Source organism: Symphalangus syndactylus, chromosome 19 (genome assembly GCF_028878055.3).
Source record: "Symphalangus syndactylus isolate Jambi chromosome 19, NHGRI_mSymSyn1-v2.1_pri, whole genome shotgun sequence".
Lineage (NCBI taxonomy): Eukaryota > Metazoa > Chordata > Mammalia > Primates > Hylobatidae > Symphalangus > Symphalangus syndactylus.
The window spans coordinates 92,095,255-92,111,966 of record NC_072434.2 but is presented as its reverse complement, the minus strand read 5'-3'; the positions used below and the strand labels follow the sequence as shown (position 1 = coordinate 92,111,966).

Here is a 16,712-nt window from a genome sequence, read left to right as displayed (position 1 = left end):
GTTTCAGGCAACATTGTAAATAGATACTTTTGGTGCTAACATGGAAGCTGTCTGATTCTCCAGTCATGAACTGAAGTGCAAGTTAATGGAGCTGAGCTTGTCATTTTCCCTCTATACATACATATGCACGCTTAAAAGGATCCACCACACACAACTGTCCTTACGGTCATTATTACTGCCCTCAGGGTCAGGTCCAGTAGCCATCTAAGTGTCCAATGCAAGTACTCCATTGGCATTTTATTACAATAAACCATGAGTGATATCTCGATTAATTGTGATGCCACTGCATGCCATGAATTACTAGTATCCCATTTCCCATTGAAAAGGAGCTAACCATCACGCTTAATCCTGAAGCCATGACCAAAACAATATCTAAACTGCATCTTTCTGGACAAGCAATATGGAAGTCTCAGGAGGGCAAGTAATCAGCAACCCATAGCCTATGTATGCAATTAGAGACCTTCAGAGGACACAAACCACACAGTCAAAGGTGGGAGGCTGGGGCCTTGCTGAAGAAACACTGACTGGCCTGAACCTTTGGGCCATAGGTAGCTGCATACAATGCACACCAGGACTTGCCACGAGAGTCTGGGCAGGTTGCTGCACACAGAAAATATGGAGATTTGACAAGACAGTTCACTTCCTACAGGTGCTCGCATGAAGAAGGTGTGCAGCCTTGCAGAGGGAGTCTGGATAGACAGCTGTGCCTGGGCCACATAGAGCTCTGTGCTCCATGTTCAGAGGACTGCAGAAGTCTTATCCCTAAACCCAGATTACAAGATTGTTCAGTGACTGCATTCTGTGCCTAAAGCTAGAGCAGGATCTGCAGAATATTCTCATATTCACAACACAAAAGTCCCTGGGCTACACAGAAACACCCAGTCTCATCCTCCTGCAATGAACCATAAGTGCCCTATGCTGAGAAAACTGAATATTATACTCGTTTTAAAGCAATTTTAATGAAATTCCATATTACGGAGGTTATTTTGAAAGGGGCATGAAGAGCAGAAATGAAATACATTGACGATTGATGCAGGTGACTCAGAAAGAAAGATTTGTTCAAAAATTTGACATGCTAAGCTTCAGAGTATCCTTCAAATTCTATCTGTGGCCCCAGACACAGTACACAATCATTCCCATAGGAAAAAAACTTTAAAAGGTTACAAAGTTTGACATGTCATAATGGATGTGTTATGATTTTCTCTGTTTATAAAAAAAAGAAATCAGAGCTTCACTAAATTATGTGGTATTCAAATTCAGAGTCAAGGAAACAATTTGAAACATGATGGTGGAACAGCTAGAGGCATAGGCAAAGTAAAACGAAATCAGAAGCCAAGGGAATGGAGATGTAACATGCAAACTCACACACATAACATAAGATTGCAGGAAAAACTGTAAATATAAGCTTGGATAAGGTGAACCATTGGAAGATAGAGCTGCCAAAGACTGATTTTTAAGATGTAGTTACATAAGTTTAAAATAAAGTCACATAAAATTACGGAGAAATATTTTAGTTGGGCAAATGTTAACAAGAAATTCAGTCCAGCTATTTTAATAAAACATAAAATGCAATGTAAAATGAAATAAAATTATCAATGATAGATATTTCATAATGAAAAAGTAGTAACAATTAAAGAAAGGGTCCAACTAAAAACCTGTAAGAACTACGAAATTTATTTTCAGCATGAAATCCTCAAATTGTTAGAAATGGAAGGAAATATTGGTACTTCCACATTATGTTTTTAACTTTTATTTTAGGTCGGGGTACATGCGCAGCTTGTTTATATCGGTAAATGTTATGTTATGGGAGTTTGATGTACAGGTTATTTCATCACCCAGTTAACACACATAGTACCTGAAAGGAAGTTATTTGACCCTCAACCTCCCTCCTAGCTGCCACACTCATTTGTGTCCACATGTCCTCTATGTTTAGCTCCCACATATAAGTAGAACATGCAATATTCGGTTTTCAGTTCCTCTGTTAGTTCACTTAGGATAATGGCATCCAGCTCCTTCCATGTTGCTGCAAAGGATATGATCTCATTCTTTTTTATGGTTGTGTAGTATTGTATGGTATATATGTACTAAATTTTCTTTATGCAGTCTACCATTGATGAGTATCTAAGTTTATTCAATATCTTTGTTATTGTGAATAGTGCTGCGATGAACATACATGTGCAGGTGACTTTATGGCCAAATGAGTTATATTCTTTTGAGTGCATACATAATAATGGGATTGCTGGGGCAAATGGTAGTTCTGTTTTAAGTTATTTGAGAAATCACCAAACTCCTTTCCACAATGGCTGAGCTAATTTACATTCCCACCAGCAGTGTATAAGTACTCGCTTTTCTCTACAATCTCACCGGCACATGTTATGTATAGACTTTTTAATAATAGTTGTTTTGACTGGTATGAGAAGATATCTCTTTGTGGTTTTGATTTGCAATTCTCTAATGATTATTGATGTTGAGCATGTTTTCATATGCTTGTTGGCAACACATCTTCTTTTGTAAAATGTCTATTTATATCCTTTGCCAACTTTTAATGGAGTTGTTTGTTTTTTGCTTGTTAATTTGTTTGTTATAATACTTATAGATACTGCATATTGGACTTTGTTGGGTGCATAGTTTTCAAATATTTTCTTCCTTTCTGTAGTTTGTCTATTAACTCTGTTGATAGTTTCTTTTGCTGTCCAGAAGGTCTTTAGTTTAATGGTGTCCCATTTGTCAATTTTTGGTTATGTACAATTGCTTTTGGTATGTTCCTCAGGAAATATTTGCCAGGGCTTCTGTCCAAAACGGTATTTCCTAGGATATTTTTCAGAGTACTAACCATTTTAGGTTTTACATTTAAGTCTTTAATCCACCTTGAGTTTAATGGTGCAAAAAGGGTCCAGTATCAGTCTTCTGCATACAGCTAGCCAGTTATGCCAGCACCACTTACTGAATAGGGTGTCCTTCCCTGATTGCTTGTTTTTGTTGACTTTTTTGAAGATCAGATGGTTGTAGGTGCAACTTTATTTCTGGGCTCTATATACTGTTCCATTGATCTATATGTCTTTTTTTTTTTTTTTTTTGTAGCAGTTATTATGCTATTTTGGTTACTGTAGCCCTGTAGTATAGTTTAAAATCAGGTGATGTGATACCTCCAGATTTTCTCATTTTGCTTAAGTTTACTATTGCTATTTGAGCTTTTTAGGTTCCATATAAATTTTAGATTTTTTTTTTTTTTTTTTTCAGATTTTCACTCTTGTCACCCAGGTTGGAGTGCAATGGCACAATCTTGGCTCACTGCAATCTCTGTCTCCCAGGTTCAAGTGATTTTCCTGCCTCAGCCTCCTGAGTGGCTGAGATTACAGGTACATACTGCCATGCCTGGCTAATTTGTTTTTAGTTTTTAGTAGAGATGAGGTTTTGCCATGTTGTCTGGGCTGGTCTCGAACTCCTGACCTCAGGTGATCTGCCCACCTTGGCCTCCCAAAATGCTGGGATTACAGGCATGAGCCACTTCACCCAGCACAATATTTTTTTCTAATTCTGTGAAGAATGTCATCAGTAGTTTAATAGGAATAGCATTAAATCTGTAAATTACTTTCAGCAGTATGACCATTTAAACTATATTGATTCTTCCTATTCATAAGCATGGAATGTTTTTCCATTTGTTTATATCATCTCTGATTTCTTTCAGCAGTGTCATAATTTTTGTTGTAGACTTCTTTCACCTCTCTGGCTAGCTGTATTTTATTCTTTTTGTGGCTATTGTGAATGGAACTGTGCTCTTGATTTGGCTCTTAGCTGGGGCATTATTGGTTTATAGAAATGCTGCTAATTTATGTACATTGATTTTGTACCCTGAAACATTGTTGAAGTTGTTTATGGGATCAATAAACTTTTGGGGAGAGACTATGGGGTATTCTAAGTATAGAATCATATCGTCTGCAAACACAGACAACCTGGCTTCCTCTTTTCCCATTTAGATGCCTTTTCTTTCTTTCTCTTGCCTGATTGTTCTGACTAGGAATTCTAGTTCTATGTTGAATAGGAGTGGTGAAAGAGGGCATCCGTGTCTTGTGCTGGTTTTCAAGGAGAATGCTTCCAGCTTTTGCCCATTCAGTATGATGTTGCCTTTGCATTTGTCATAGATGGGTATTATAATTTTGAAGTATGTTCCTTCAATGTCAGTTTGTTGATGATGTTTATCATAAAGGATGTTGAATTTTATCAAAAGCCTTTTCTGCATCTATTGAAATGATTGTATGCTTTCTGCTTTCAGTTCTGTTTATGTGATGAATCACATTTATTGATTTGCATATGTTTAACCAATTGCACATTCCTGGAATAAAGCCTACTTGATTGTCGTGGATTAGCTGGATTCAGTTTACTAGTATTTTGCTGAAAATGTTTGCATTCATTTTCATCAAGGATATCATCCTAAAGTTTTCTTTTTGTGTGTGTGTCTCCATCAGGTTTTGGTATCAGAATAATGCTGTCCTCAAACAATGAATTAGAGACCATTCCCCTCTCTTCAATATTTTGGAATAGTTTCAGCAGGAATGGTACCAGCTCTTCTGTATGCATCTGGTAGAATTTGGCTGTGAATCCAATCTGGGCATGGGCCTTTTCTATTTGGTAGGCTGTTTATCACTGACTCAAATTTTGGAGCTCAGTATTGGTCTGTTCAGGGTTTCCATTTCTTCCTGGTTCAATTTGGGGAGGTCACATGTTTTCAGGAATTTGTGCATTTCTTGTAAGTTTTCTAATTGATATGCACAGAGGTGTTCATAATAGTCTCTGAGGGATTTTTGTATTTCTGCGGGGTCAGTGATATTATCCCCTTTGTGATTTCTAATTTTATTTGAATCTTCTCAAATTTTTCCTTATTAGTCTAGCTAATGGTCTATCAATCTCATTTGTTATTTCAAAAAACTAATTTATGGATTTCTTGATATTTTGTACATTTCTTTTAAATATCAGTATCATTCAGTTCAGCACTGATTTTATTTCTTGTGTTTTGCTTGCTTTGGGATAGTTTGCTCTTGTTTTTCTACTTGCTGTAGGTGTAACGTTAGGTTTTTAATTTGAGATCTCTAACTTTTTTGATGTGGAAGTTCAGCCTTATAAAATTTACTCTTAATGCTGCCGTGTCGCAGAGATTATGGTATATTGTACCTTTGTTTTCATTACTTTCAAAGAATTTCTTGCTTTCTGCCTTAATTTCATTGCTTACCCAGAAGTCATTCAGGAGTTTAATTTCCATGTGATAGTATGTTTTGAGTGATTTTCTAAATATTAGTTTATGTTTTTATTGCTCTGTGGTCCAAGAGTATGATTGATATGACTTCAGTTTTTTGCAGTTTGGTGAGAATTATATTATGACTAATTATGTCATCAAGTTTTAAAGTATGTGCCATGTGCAGATGAGAAGAATGTATATTATGTTTCTTTGGCTGGAGAGTTCTGTAGATGTGTGTTAGGTCTATTTGGCCAAGTATCGAGTTCAGATCCCAGATATCTTTGTTAATTTCCTGGCTTGAATACTGTCAGTGGAGAGTTGATGTCTCCTAGTATCATTGTATGTTCATCTACATCTCTTCATATGTCTCTATTTGTTTTATGAATCTGTGTACTCCTGTATTGATTGTGTAATATTTAACGTGGATCGGTCCTCTTGCTGAATTAAACCTTTCATCATTATGTAATGCACTTCTTCATGTTTTTTTATCTTTCTTGGTTTATAGACTGTTTTGTCTGAAATTGGAGTAGATGTTCCCCACTAACAGTAGTTAGAGACATGTGAAGGGATGTAGATAAACACGTGCAGATGAGAATAATGTATATACTGTTTTTCTTTTGGTTACAGAGTTCCGTAGATGTGTGTTAGGTATATTAGGCCAAGGGTTGAGTACAGATCCCAGGCTCTCCTCTTTTTTTCTGTTCGTTTGGTAGACTTTTCTCCATTCCTTTATTTTGAGCCTATGGGTGCCATTAAGTGATGTTTGTCACTCGAAGACAGCATACATTGGGTTTTACTTCTTTATCCAACTTAACACTTTGTGTCTTTAAATTGGGGCATTTAGCTTATTTACATTCAAAGTTAATATTGATATCTGCAGATTTGATCCTGTCATCACATTGTTAACTGGTTATTATGCAGACTTGATTGTGTAGTAGCTTTATAGTTTCAATGGTCTATATACTTGTGTATATTTCCATGGTCTTTCATTTCCATATTTAGCAGTCCTTTAATGATTTCTTGTAAGACACGTCTCATGGTAACAAATTTTCTTAGTGTTTGCTTGTCTGAAATGAGTCTCATTTTCTTCATGTATGCAGCTTAGTTTGGCTGGATATGAAATTCTTGCTGGGAATTCCTTCTCTTTATGTATACCAAATATAGGCCTCAAACTTTTCTGGCTGATAAGGTTTTTGTCGAGAGGTCTTCTGTTAGCCTTATGGAGTTCCCTTTGCAGGTGACCTACCCCTTCTGTCTGGCTGCCTTTAACATTTTTTATTTCATTTTGAATTTGGAGAATATGATAACTATATGTCTCGAGGATGGTCATCTTGTATAGTATCATGCAGGGGTTCTCTGAATATCCTAAATTTGAGTATTGGCCTCTCTAGTATGATTGGGGAAATTTATATAGATGATATTATTAAATATTTTTTCAAGTCGCTTGCTTTCTCTCCCTCTTTTTCATGAATGTCAATGATTTGTGGATTGGTCTCTTTACATAATCCTATATTTCACAGAGGATTTGTTCACCATTTTTATTATTTTTTCTTTATTTTTGCCAACCGGTTTTTGTGCTCTGAGATTCTTTCCTCAGCTTCATCAGTTCTGCAGTTAATACTTAAGATTGTATCATGAAATTCTGGGAGTGAGTTTTATAGCTCTATCAGATCAATTTGTTCTTTCTTAAAATTACCACTTCATCTTTTCATTCCTATATCATTGTATTGTGTTCCTTAGATTCTTTGAATTGGGTGTTGATTTTCTCCTGAATCTCAATGGTCTCCATTCCTATCCATATTTTATGTCTGTCATTTCAGCCATTTCAACATGCTTAAGAACCATAGCTAGGGTGTTAATGCAGTCATTTTGAGACAAGAAGACACTCTGGCGTTTTTTAGTTGCCAGAGTTCTTACGCTGTTGTTTGTTTGTTTTTCCAGTCTGGTTGGGCTCATGTTCCCTTAATCTTTGAAGCTGCTGTCCTTTGGATGGTGTTTTTTGTTTTTTTTTTTTTTTTGCTTTGATCTTCTTTGACGTCCTTGGGAGTTTGATTGTGGTACATGGTGGGTTCAATGATATGGCTTTCTTTCTGGAAGATTTTAGGGGCCAAGGTTCAACTGAGTACGTCTGGGCTATGTGTTCTAATTCTGGGGGTCTGGAGCTGGGCCCTAGCTTTGATCTCTGGCCCTTTGATGTTAGAAACCTACTGCACTGGAGGGACTTAAGTGTTTCTTGTCCACTGGCACAACACTCCAATGGTGCATGCTGGCCAAAGCACTTAGTCAGGGTGGTAGCATTGGGATTAGTTCTTGCTCACATGTACCAGCATTTTTGGTAGTGCAGTGGGAGGCATGAACATCAGCTGGGGCAGGATATCAGCAGAAGCAGGGTGGTGGTGCTCCTGTACATGCTCATGCTGGGTGAGGCATAGTGGGGGTGAGGCTGCTGGTATTCAGACTTGCACTTGCTCTGATTGTCATGACAGAGGTGCAGTGGGGTAACTGTGCATCTTCAGAACTAGGGAACCAGCAGGAGCAAGGCAGTGGTGTCTATGCACACTTTCACAGTGGCTTTTGTGGCAGATAAGTGGTGGTGGGCCTCTGGCAGTGGTGGGGGTTGCTAGCATCAGTGCACACAGATGTGTTAGTGGCATGGGTGCAACAGGCTGTCTGTGCGTCTGTGAATACTGGGAGGCAGGGTACACTCATGCTGGTAGAGTGCGGTGGCAGGGAATACATGCATACCTGTGCCTGCAAGGGATGGGAGATGAGCTCCCTTAGAAAGCAGTGGGCATGTCCCAGCAAAGCAGTAGGGAAAGGCTTTAGTTGGGGGGCTATAGGTCAGCTGGTGCTTGTCTGTAGGGCCAGTCTGCAGGAGCTCTCTGATGGGAGCAGTCTGTGGCAAAGTGGTGATGATGAAAGCCCCCAGGAAGCACATACATTGGGCATCCAAAGCTGTGCTGCAAGCAGGCATGGCCAGGCTGGGGACCCAGAAGAGGCTGGCAGATGAAGAGCCTTCAGATTAGACTGGCCCTGTCCCACAGGCAAGACCAACCTGCTCTGTCCATTTCTGACAGTCACCCAAAGCCTTATAGAAGAGCCTGGTGAGCCTTGGGGGATGGGCATCCCTGGCTGTGATCCACTGCAGTCATTTCAATGCCAAACCGTCTGGGCTTTACACAGGATGGAGTCCTGCCCCTGTCATCTCTCTAAGCAGCTCTCCTTGCAGCTCAAGTATCCGTGAGAATCATAGAGTCTTGTGCTGCCAGAATTCTGGAGATCCATGTTGAAAGCTGGCTACTCATCACCTGTTCAACTCATGCCTTCCCCAGGAGTTGCATGCAGGGCTTAAAACCTAGAAGCTGGCCAGGTGTGGTGGCTGATACCTGTAATCCCAGCACTTTGTGAGGCTGAGGTGGGTGGATCATAAGGTCAGGAGATCAAGACCATCCTGGCCAACATGGTGAAATCCCGTCTCTACTAAAATACCAAAAAAAAAAAAAATTAGCCAGGCATGACGGCATGCGCCTGTAGTCCCAGCTACCCAGGAGGCTGAGGCAGGGGAATCGCTTGAACCTGGGAGGTGGAGGTTGCAGTGAGCTGAGACCGTGCCATTGCATTCCAGCCCGGCAACAGAGTGAGACTCCGTCTCAAAAAAATAATAATAATAAATAAAAATAAATAAATTTAAAAAAAATCTAGATGATGGGTTGATGCGTGCAGCAAACTACCGTGGCACATGTAACAAACCTGCGTGTTCTGCACACGTATCCCAGAACTTAAATTAAACTTTAAAAAAATGTCATTGCTGCAGACAAATGAAAGCTTTTGAGAATAGAGAGAAGCAAGACCAAATGTAGACTTGTTTTGAATTAGTACAGTGAATTTACTGGAAAATGCAAAGGATATATCTTAAAGATACAGGCCACATACAAGTCTTTAGTGCCCCTTTAAATTGTTAATCACATGCTTGCATAAATTTAGGCATCTGAGAGCTTACTTACATTTATATCAGCTTAAGTATTTGGTGGTTTTTGTTTTTTGTTTTTTTGTTTTTTTTTTTTTGTTTTTTTTTTGTTTTTTTTTTTGACGGCGTCTCGCTCTGTCACCAGGCTGGAGTGCAGTGGCGCGATCTCGGCTCACTGCAACCTCCACCTCTCGGGTTCAAGCAATTCTCCTGCCTCAGCCTCCTGAGAAGCTGGGACTATAGGCATGTGCCACCAAGCCCGGCTAATTTTTTTTATTTTATTTTAAGTAGAGATGGGGTTTCACTGTGTTAGCCAGGATGGTCTCCACCTCCTGACCTTGTGATCTGTCTGCCTCGGCCTTCCAAAGTGCTGGGATTACAGGCATGAACCACTGCGCCCAGCCCAGCTTAAGTATTTGATACGACATGCTAGAAATAAGTTAAAAATGTTAACACAATTGAGAAGGCAGGTTGACAGATTTCATTTACTTTGTAATAAATATTCCCTGTTTTAATTTTAATCGCATTTTAATAATCTGTAAATATTTAAGTTTATCATTAACACAATTTACTTCCTAAAGAAAAGTAGGCAGCCATTTACGACTTTATAGCAAGTAAAGAATGACAGTATTGGCAAAAAGTAACTAGAGCCTTGGGGTCCACATGGATTTTGTTTCCTAGGAGAAATTCTGAAAGAAGGCATGCCATCTATAATTGATGTCAAGGGATTGAACATTTTGTGGAGGTATAGAATTTAAGGTCTGTGATGCTGTGGGGTGGAAAGACCTTCGGACATGTGGGTCATTTGGACTACTGGAGTTGCTGCTTTTGAATCTTTTCTAGAAGAGAAAGAAGAAAAGGTTGTGATACAGCTCAGACAGTGATTATTATATTCCAGAGTATAAAGAACCCAGAATTGATTTGGCGAATTTTCCCCTTGATCACCACCTGTGAGTAATACATATAACACTCTTTAAAAAAAAAAAATCCGTTATGTCTTGTGCTGACCTTATATGACTTTACTGAGGAAAATCATGAGTTCATGTGCATTAAAAAGTTTTTGGAACACTATACAGAATTACACAAGTGTAAGCCCTTCTCATCCTGATTATTAAAATTAGGTAGTTCTTCACAACTACCTAATTGTGGAGTATCCTGGAAATGTCATCATTTCTCCTGCAATCCTGGACTCTCTGTTTCATACTAAAAATGAAGAAAAAGAAGAAAGAGAGACAGTATTCTTAATGGTTAAGTTATTTTAATTTATTGAATATTTATTGAAGCCTTTATGAGAAACATAAATATCTTCTACCTGGTAGATCTACACCTCAAAATGAATTTACAAAAACAATCATATACCAAGTGGTATCTATCTACTGCTTTAAAACATACATGAAAATTTGGACTTAAAAATTTTCTACATACCACCCAGTGTAAATTTTTAATTTAGAAATTATTGGGGAAGTGATTCACTCCCACAAAGTACCCAGTTTTCTTATCTGTGTTCTTAATTTTTCATGAAATATGCTAATTCATAAAATTCTGACAATCAATGTTATAAAGATGAAGTCAAGAAAAATTTAATAAAACCTGATTTAGTTAAATTCCACAGTGTGTGAGACATTCTTGAAATCTGGACACATCGAATATGCTACAATATGTGGTTGGAAATTTTCAGGTTGGTAAAAATCACGAAGTCCAGGGAACAGCTGGACTCAGTGGGGTTGAGCTTCTTTCCAAAGACTTTGTGCCCACTTAGATCTCTTCATAGTTTATGTTGTTTCTCCTTCTCTGATCTCTGTTAATATTCCATAATTTCTTATCACTTCAGGCCCTCTTAATTTTATTTTTTCTTTTCATTTCTATTTTAGCTCTAATTTTAGCTCTTATTTTCCTCATATGCCTTCACCTCTCTGCCAGACACTTAATTCTTCCTCTCCCTTAGTCAAGTGCCTTCTATCATCTTCCTCATTCTTCTCCATTTTTCATTAATAATTGACATAAAATCATATGGAAGAATCAAAATAGTTCTGGCAATGTGAGGATTTTACAATTTCTTTTGACATTGTAACACAATTCTATTCTTAAAGTGAAAGAACAAAGAAAGGTACTGCTCCTTCTTTATGTTGACTACCTTCAAAATGAGGCTAGATTTTGTATTCATTTAGAGAGGCATCAATATTTTTATATATTCTTGTAGGAAATTTGGATTCTCTCAACATCTATGCAGGTTTAAAATAAAAGAAAGTACCTAGAACATAGTAATCATACAAATGAATGAATGTGTCACCAGCTGAGGAGTTATTCTCTGGTTCAACATTTGCTATATCTTGTTATTTAACACACTTTTCTATTTCTAAATGTTAAAATGGATAATGTAAATTTTATTTTGGAATATTGACATAACAGTTTAATTTAGTTAAGATAAAATAAAGCCATGTTACTTTTTGTGTGTCATGAACATAAGTAAAAGGGTCTCTGTTATTTAGTTTTCCTGCTTTAAAAAGAATTTTACCATTAATTATAATCAGCAGAAGTTCATTTAGAGTACCAGGATATAAACAGAACATTTCCTGGGGAAGGTGTTAGCAGCAAAAGGATTTCAAACTAATTTTCACTTTATAAATAAAGTGTTGTGATAGGCATATGCCACATACCATTAAGATGTAACAGAATCTGCTCTAACCTTAAGGGTGTACAATACTTGGTTTGATGTACAAATTTGAATATATAGCTTGCTGATATTAAATAGGAAAGCTTGCTATATCTCTACTTATGGGATGAGTCATGGATGTGTCCAAGAAAAAAGAGGAGATAATTGGATTTCTTTATAATTTCATTGAATTCCACAGAATAAATTTGAAAACTACTACCTGCTTAGTATTTCTTAATGGAATAAAAAATAAACACCACGGATAAACACTCACAATGGTAAATAATCTTTAGATAATAAATAGCATCAAAAAAGCATTATGAGTATGCAAAAATGTTGATGTTTCTAGACAGCTAAATAAATTTTTAAAAATAGTAGTAGAAAATAACAACAAAGACATTTCATCATTTCAAGCTTTGAAATCTGGAAATTCAAAAAAATTTTGGTGGCGTTTATGTATATCAGGCAGAAATAACAGCAGGTCTTACTTTGGATTGAGTTTTATCTGGGATATAATTAATTTGGGACTCCAGAGTACTGTTTTACAATATGATGTTTTAGAGTCATGATTGAAAAAAAGGGGGGGAGGGGCTAGAGATAATAATTGAGAGCCTTTTACAAAGACCTGACGGTTGATTTTATTTCCACTGTCTTCTTCTTCTACTGTCATTGCCTGGGGTTTACTCTGGCTCCCTTGGATAAAGAAGGTGTTTGCTCCATGGTCTTCAGGTTTGCAGATTTAACCTATTCCAACCATCAAATGTGCAATGTCCAAGTTATTTTCTCAACGCCAAATCATTTTACTTCACTTCACATCTTTAGTCCACAACATAAATTTCCTCTTTGATATTTGCTTAATTAGAAACAAAATTGAAATGTATTTAAGTATTCTGATTCTTTATATTTCTCCAGATGCATTTCTTGCAGTGCTCCCTGCTCCACACAACTACATCCTGAGTTCTGCCCATCTTGAACTGGGCTGAGTCAAATATCTCTTTTGCTTTTTTTAAATTTGTATTTTATTTCAGGTTCCAGGATACATGTGCAGAACATGCAGGTTTGTTACATAGGTAAATGTGTGCCATGGTGGTTTGCTGCACCTATCAACCCGTCACCTAGGTATTAAGCCTCACATGCATTAAGTATTAGTCCTGATGCTCTCTGTCCCCTCAACATCCTTAACAGGCCCCAGGGTGTATTGTCCCCCTACCCCTGTGTCCATGTGTTCCAACTGTTCAGCTCCCACCTATGAGTGTGAACACGCAGTGTTTTGTTTTCAGTTACCATTCTATAGGTTGCCTGTTTGCTCTGATGAATTATTCTTAGCAAACTAAAACACCTTCATTCATGTCCCTGCAAAGGACATGATCTCCTTCCTTTTTATGGCTGCATAGTTTTCCATGTTGTATATGTGCCACATTTTCTTTACAAGATGGTATCTCATTGTGGTTTTGATGTGCATTTCTCTAATGATCAGTGATGCTGAGCTTTTTTTATAGATATGTTGGGCACATATATGTCTTTTTTGAGAAGTGTCTGTTCATGTCCTTTGCCTCCTTTTCAATGGGGTTGTTTTTTTCTTATAAATTTGTTTAAGTTCCTTGTAAATTCTGGATATTAGGCCTTTGTCATATGGGTAGATTCCAAAATTTTTCTCCCATTCTATAGGTTGCCTCTTTGCTCTGATGATAGTTTATTTTGCTGTGCAGAAGCCCTTTAGTTTAATTAGACTCTATTTTTCAGTTTTAGCTCTTATTGCAATTGCGCAGGTGATTTTATCATAAAATCTTTGCCCATGCCTATTTCCTGAATCGTATTGCCTAGATTTTCTTCTACAGTTTTTATGGTTTGGAATTTTACATTTATGTCTTTAGTCCATCTTGAGCTAATTTTTGCATAAGGTGTAAGATAAAGGTCCAGTTTCAGTTTTCTACGTATGGCTAGCCAGTTTTCCCAGCACCATTTACTAAATAGGGAATCCTTTCCCCATTGCTTGTTTTTGTCAGGTTTGTCAAAGATCAGATGGTTGTAGATGTAAGGCCTTATTTTCTGAGATCTCTATGCTGTTCTATTGGTCTATGTGTCTGTTTTGGTACCAGTACCATGTTGTATTTGTTACTGTAGCCTTGTAGTAAAGTTTGACGTCAGGTAGTGTGATGCCTCCAGCTTTGTTCTTTTTGCTTAGGATTGACTTGGCTACATGGGCTTCTTTCTGGTTCCACAGGAATTTTAAAGTAGTTTTTTCTAATTCTGTGAAAAAATGTCCATGGTAGTTTGATGGGAATAGCATTGAATGGCATACACTGAGCAGTATAGCCATTTTCATGATATTGATTCTTCCCATCCATTAGCATGGAATATTTTTCCATTTGTTTGTGTCCTCTCTTATTTCCTTGAGCAGTGGTTTGCAGTTCTCCTTGAAGGGGTCTTTCACATCCCTTGTTAGCTGTATTCCTAGGTATTTTATTCTCTTTGTGGCAATTGTTACTGGAAGTTCATTCATGAGTTGGCTCTCTGCTTGTCTATTGTTGGTGCATAGGAATGCTTGTAATTTTTGGACATTGATTTTGTATACTGAGACACTGTTGAAGTTGCTTATCAGCTTAAATAACTTTTGGGCTGAGACAATGGGGTTTTCTAGGCATAGGATTATCATCTGCAAACAGAGACAATTTGACTTCCTCTCTTCCTATTTGAATACCCTTTGTTTCTTTCTCTTGCTTGAATGCCCCGACCATAACTTCCAATACTATGTTGAATAGGAGTGGTGAGAGAGGGTATCTACAGAACTCTCCAGTACAAAATAACATAATATACATTTTTATCAGTGCCACATAGCACCCACATAGCACCTACTCTAAAATAGATTACATAATTGGTAATAAAGCATTCCTCAACAAATGCAAAAGAGCTGAAATCATACCAAACAGTCTCTCAGACCAAAGCATAATCAAATTAGAACTCAAGACCAAGAAACTCACTCAAAACCACACAACTACATAGAAATTGAACAACCTGCTCCCAAATGACTCCTGGATAAAGAATTAAATTAAGACAGAAATCAAGGAGTTCTTTGAAACCAATGAGAACAAAGAAACAATGTAGCAAAATCTCTGGGATGCAGCTAAAGCAGCATTAAGAGGGAAACTTATAGCACTAAATGCCCACATCAGAAAGTAAGAAAGATCTCAAATTGACACCCTAACATCACAACCAAAAGAACTAGGGAAGCATGAGCAAACAAATCCAAAGGCTAGCAGAAGACAAGAATAACTAAGATCAGAATGGAACTGAAGGAGATAGAGACACAAAAAAAAAAGCCTTGAAAAAAATTAATGAATACAAGAGTTGACTTTTTGAAAAAAAAAATAATAAAATAGACTGCTGGCTAGACTAATAAAGAAGAAAAGAAAGAATAATCAGATAGGCCCAATAAAAAATGATAAAGGGGATATCACCACTGACTCCATAGAAATACAAACTACCATCTGAGAATACTATTAACACCTCTACACAAAAAACTAGAAAATCTAGAAAAAATGGATAAATTCATGGACACATACACCCTCCTAAGACTAAATTGGGAAGAAATTGAATCCTTGAATAGATCAGTAACAAGTTCTGAAATTGAGGCAGTACTAAATGGCCTACCAACCAAAAAAAGCCCAGGACCAGATGGATTCACAACCTAATTCTACCAGAGGTACAAAGAGGAGCTGGTACCATTCTTCTGAAAGTACTCCAAAAGGTTGAACAAGGGGGACTTCTTCCTAACTCATTTATGAGACCAGCGTCATCCTGATACCAAAACTTGGCAGAGACACAACAAAAAGAGAACACTTCAGGCCAATATCCCTGGTGAATATCGAGGCAAAAATTCTCAGTAAAATATTAGCAAACTGAATCCAGGAGCACATCAAAAATATTATCTACCACGATCAAGTCGACTTCATCTCTGGTTCAACATACACTAAACAATAAACATAATTCATCACATAAACAACCAACGACGACAACCACATGATTATCTCAATAGACACAGAAAAGGCCTTAGATAAAATTCAACATCCTTCATGTTAAAAACTCTCAATAGCCAGGCACAGTGGCTCATGCCTGTAATCCTAGCACTTTGGGAGGCTGAGGTGGGCAGATCACCTGAGGTCAGGAGTTTGAGATGAGCCTGACCAACATGGTGAAACCTATCTCTACTAAAATACAAAAATTAGCCAGGTGTTGTGGCGAGCGCCTGTAACCTCAGCTACTTGGGAGGCTGAGGTGAGAAAATTGCTTGAAACCAGGAGGCAGAGGTTGCATTGAGCCAAGATCGCGCCATCGCACTTCAGCCTGGCAACAGAGCAAGACTCTGTCTCAAAAAAAAAAAAAAAAAAAAAATCTCAATAAACTAGGTATTGATGGAAGATACATCAAATTAATAAGAGCTATTTATGACAAACTCATAGGCAATATCATACTGGATGAGCAAAACCTGGAAGCATTCCCTCTGAAAACTGGCACAAGACGAGCCACATATTTCATACAGTTGAGCCTTTACTCGCTGTGGTAGAACATGCCCCGTAAGTCTCCAAAGTAGCACATTGCAGTGAAGCTTTTAAAGACCACAGAAGGGTTTTCTTTTATCCCTAGATGTTTATCTGATTTGATTTATAACACTTTATTGTAAAAAGAAGAAATCAATTTTTTCAAAAATACAAAGGTTTTTGAATGTGCTCACTACAAAAAAATGATAAATGCCTGAGGTGATGGTCATACTAAATAACCTGATTTGATCATTACACAAAATATATGTTTTGAAATGTCAAAATGTGCCCCCATAGATATTTACAACTTTAATGTATCAA

At 37.4% G+C, this 16,712-nt stretch overlaps 1 protein-coding gene across 1 annotated transcript in view; it reads right to left on the bottom strand.

Moving 5' to 3' along the window:
* The window catches only part of LOC129458131 (olfactory receptor 2G6), a 241,162-nt gene that overhangs the window by 168,899 nt on the left and 55,551 nt on the right, over positions 1 to 16,712 (bottom strand).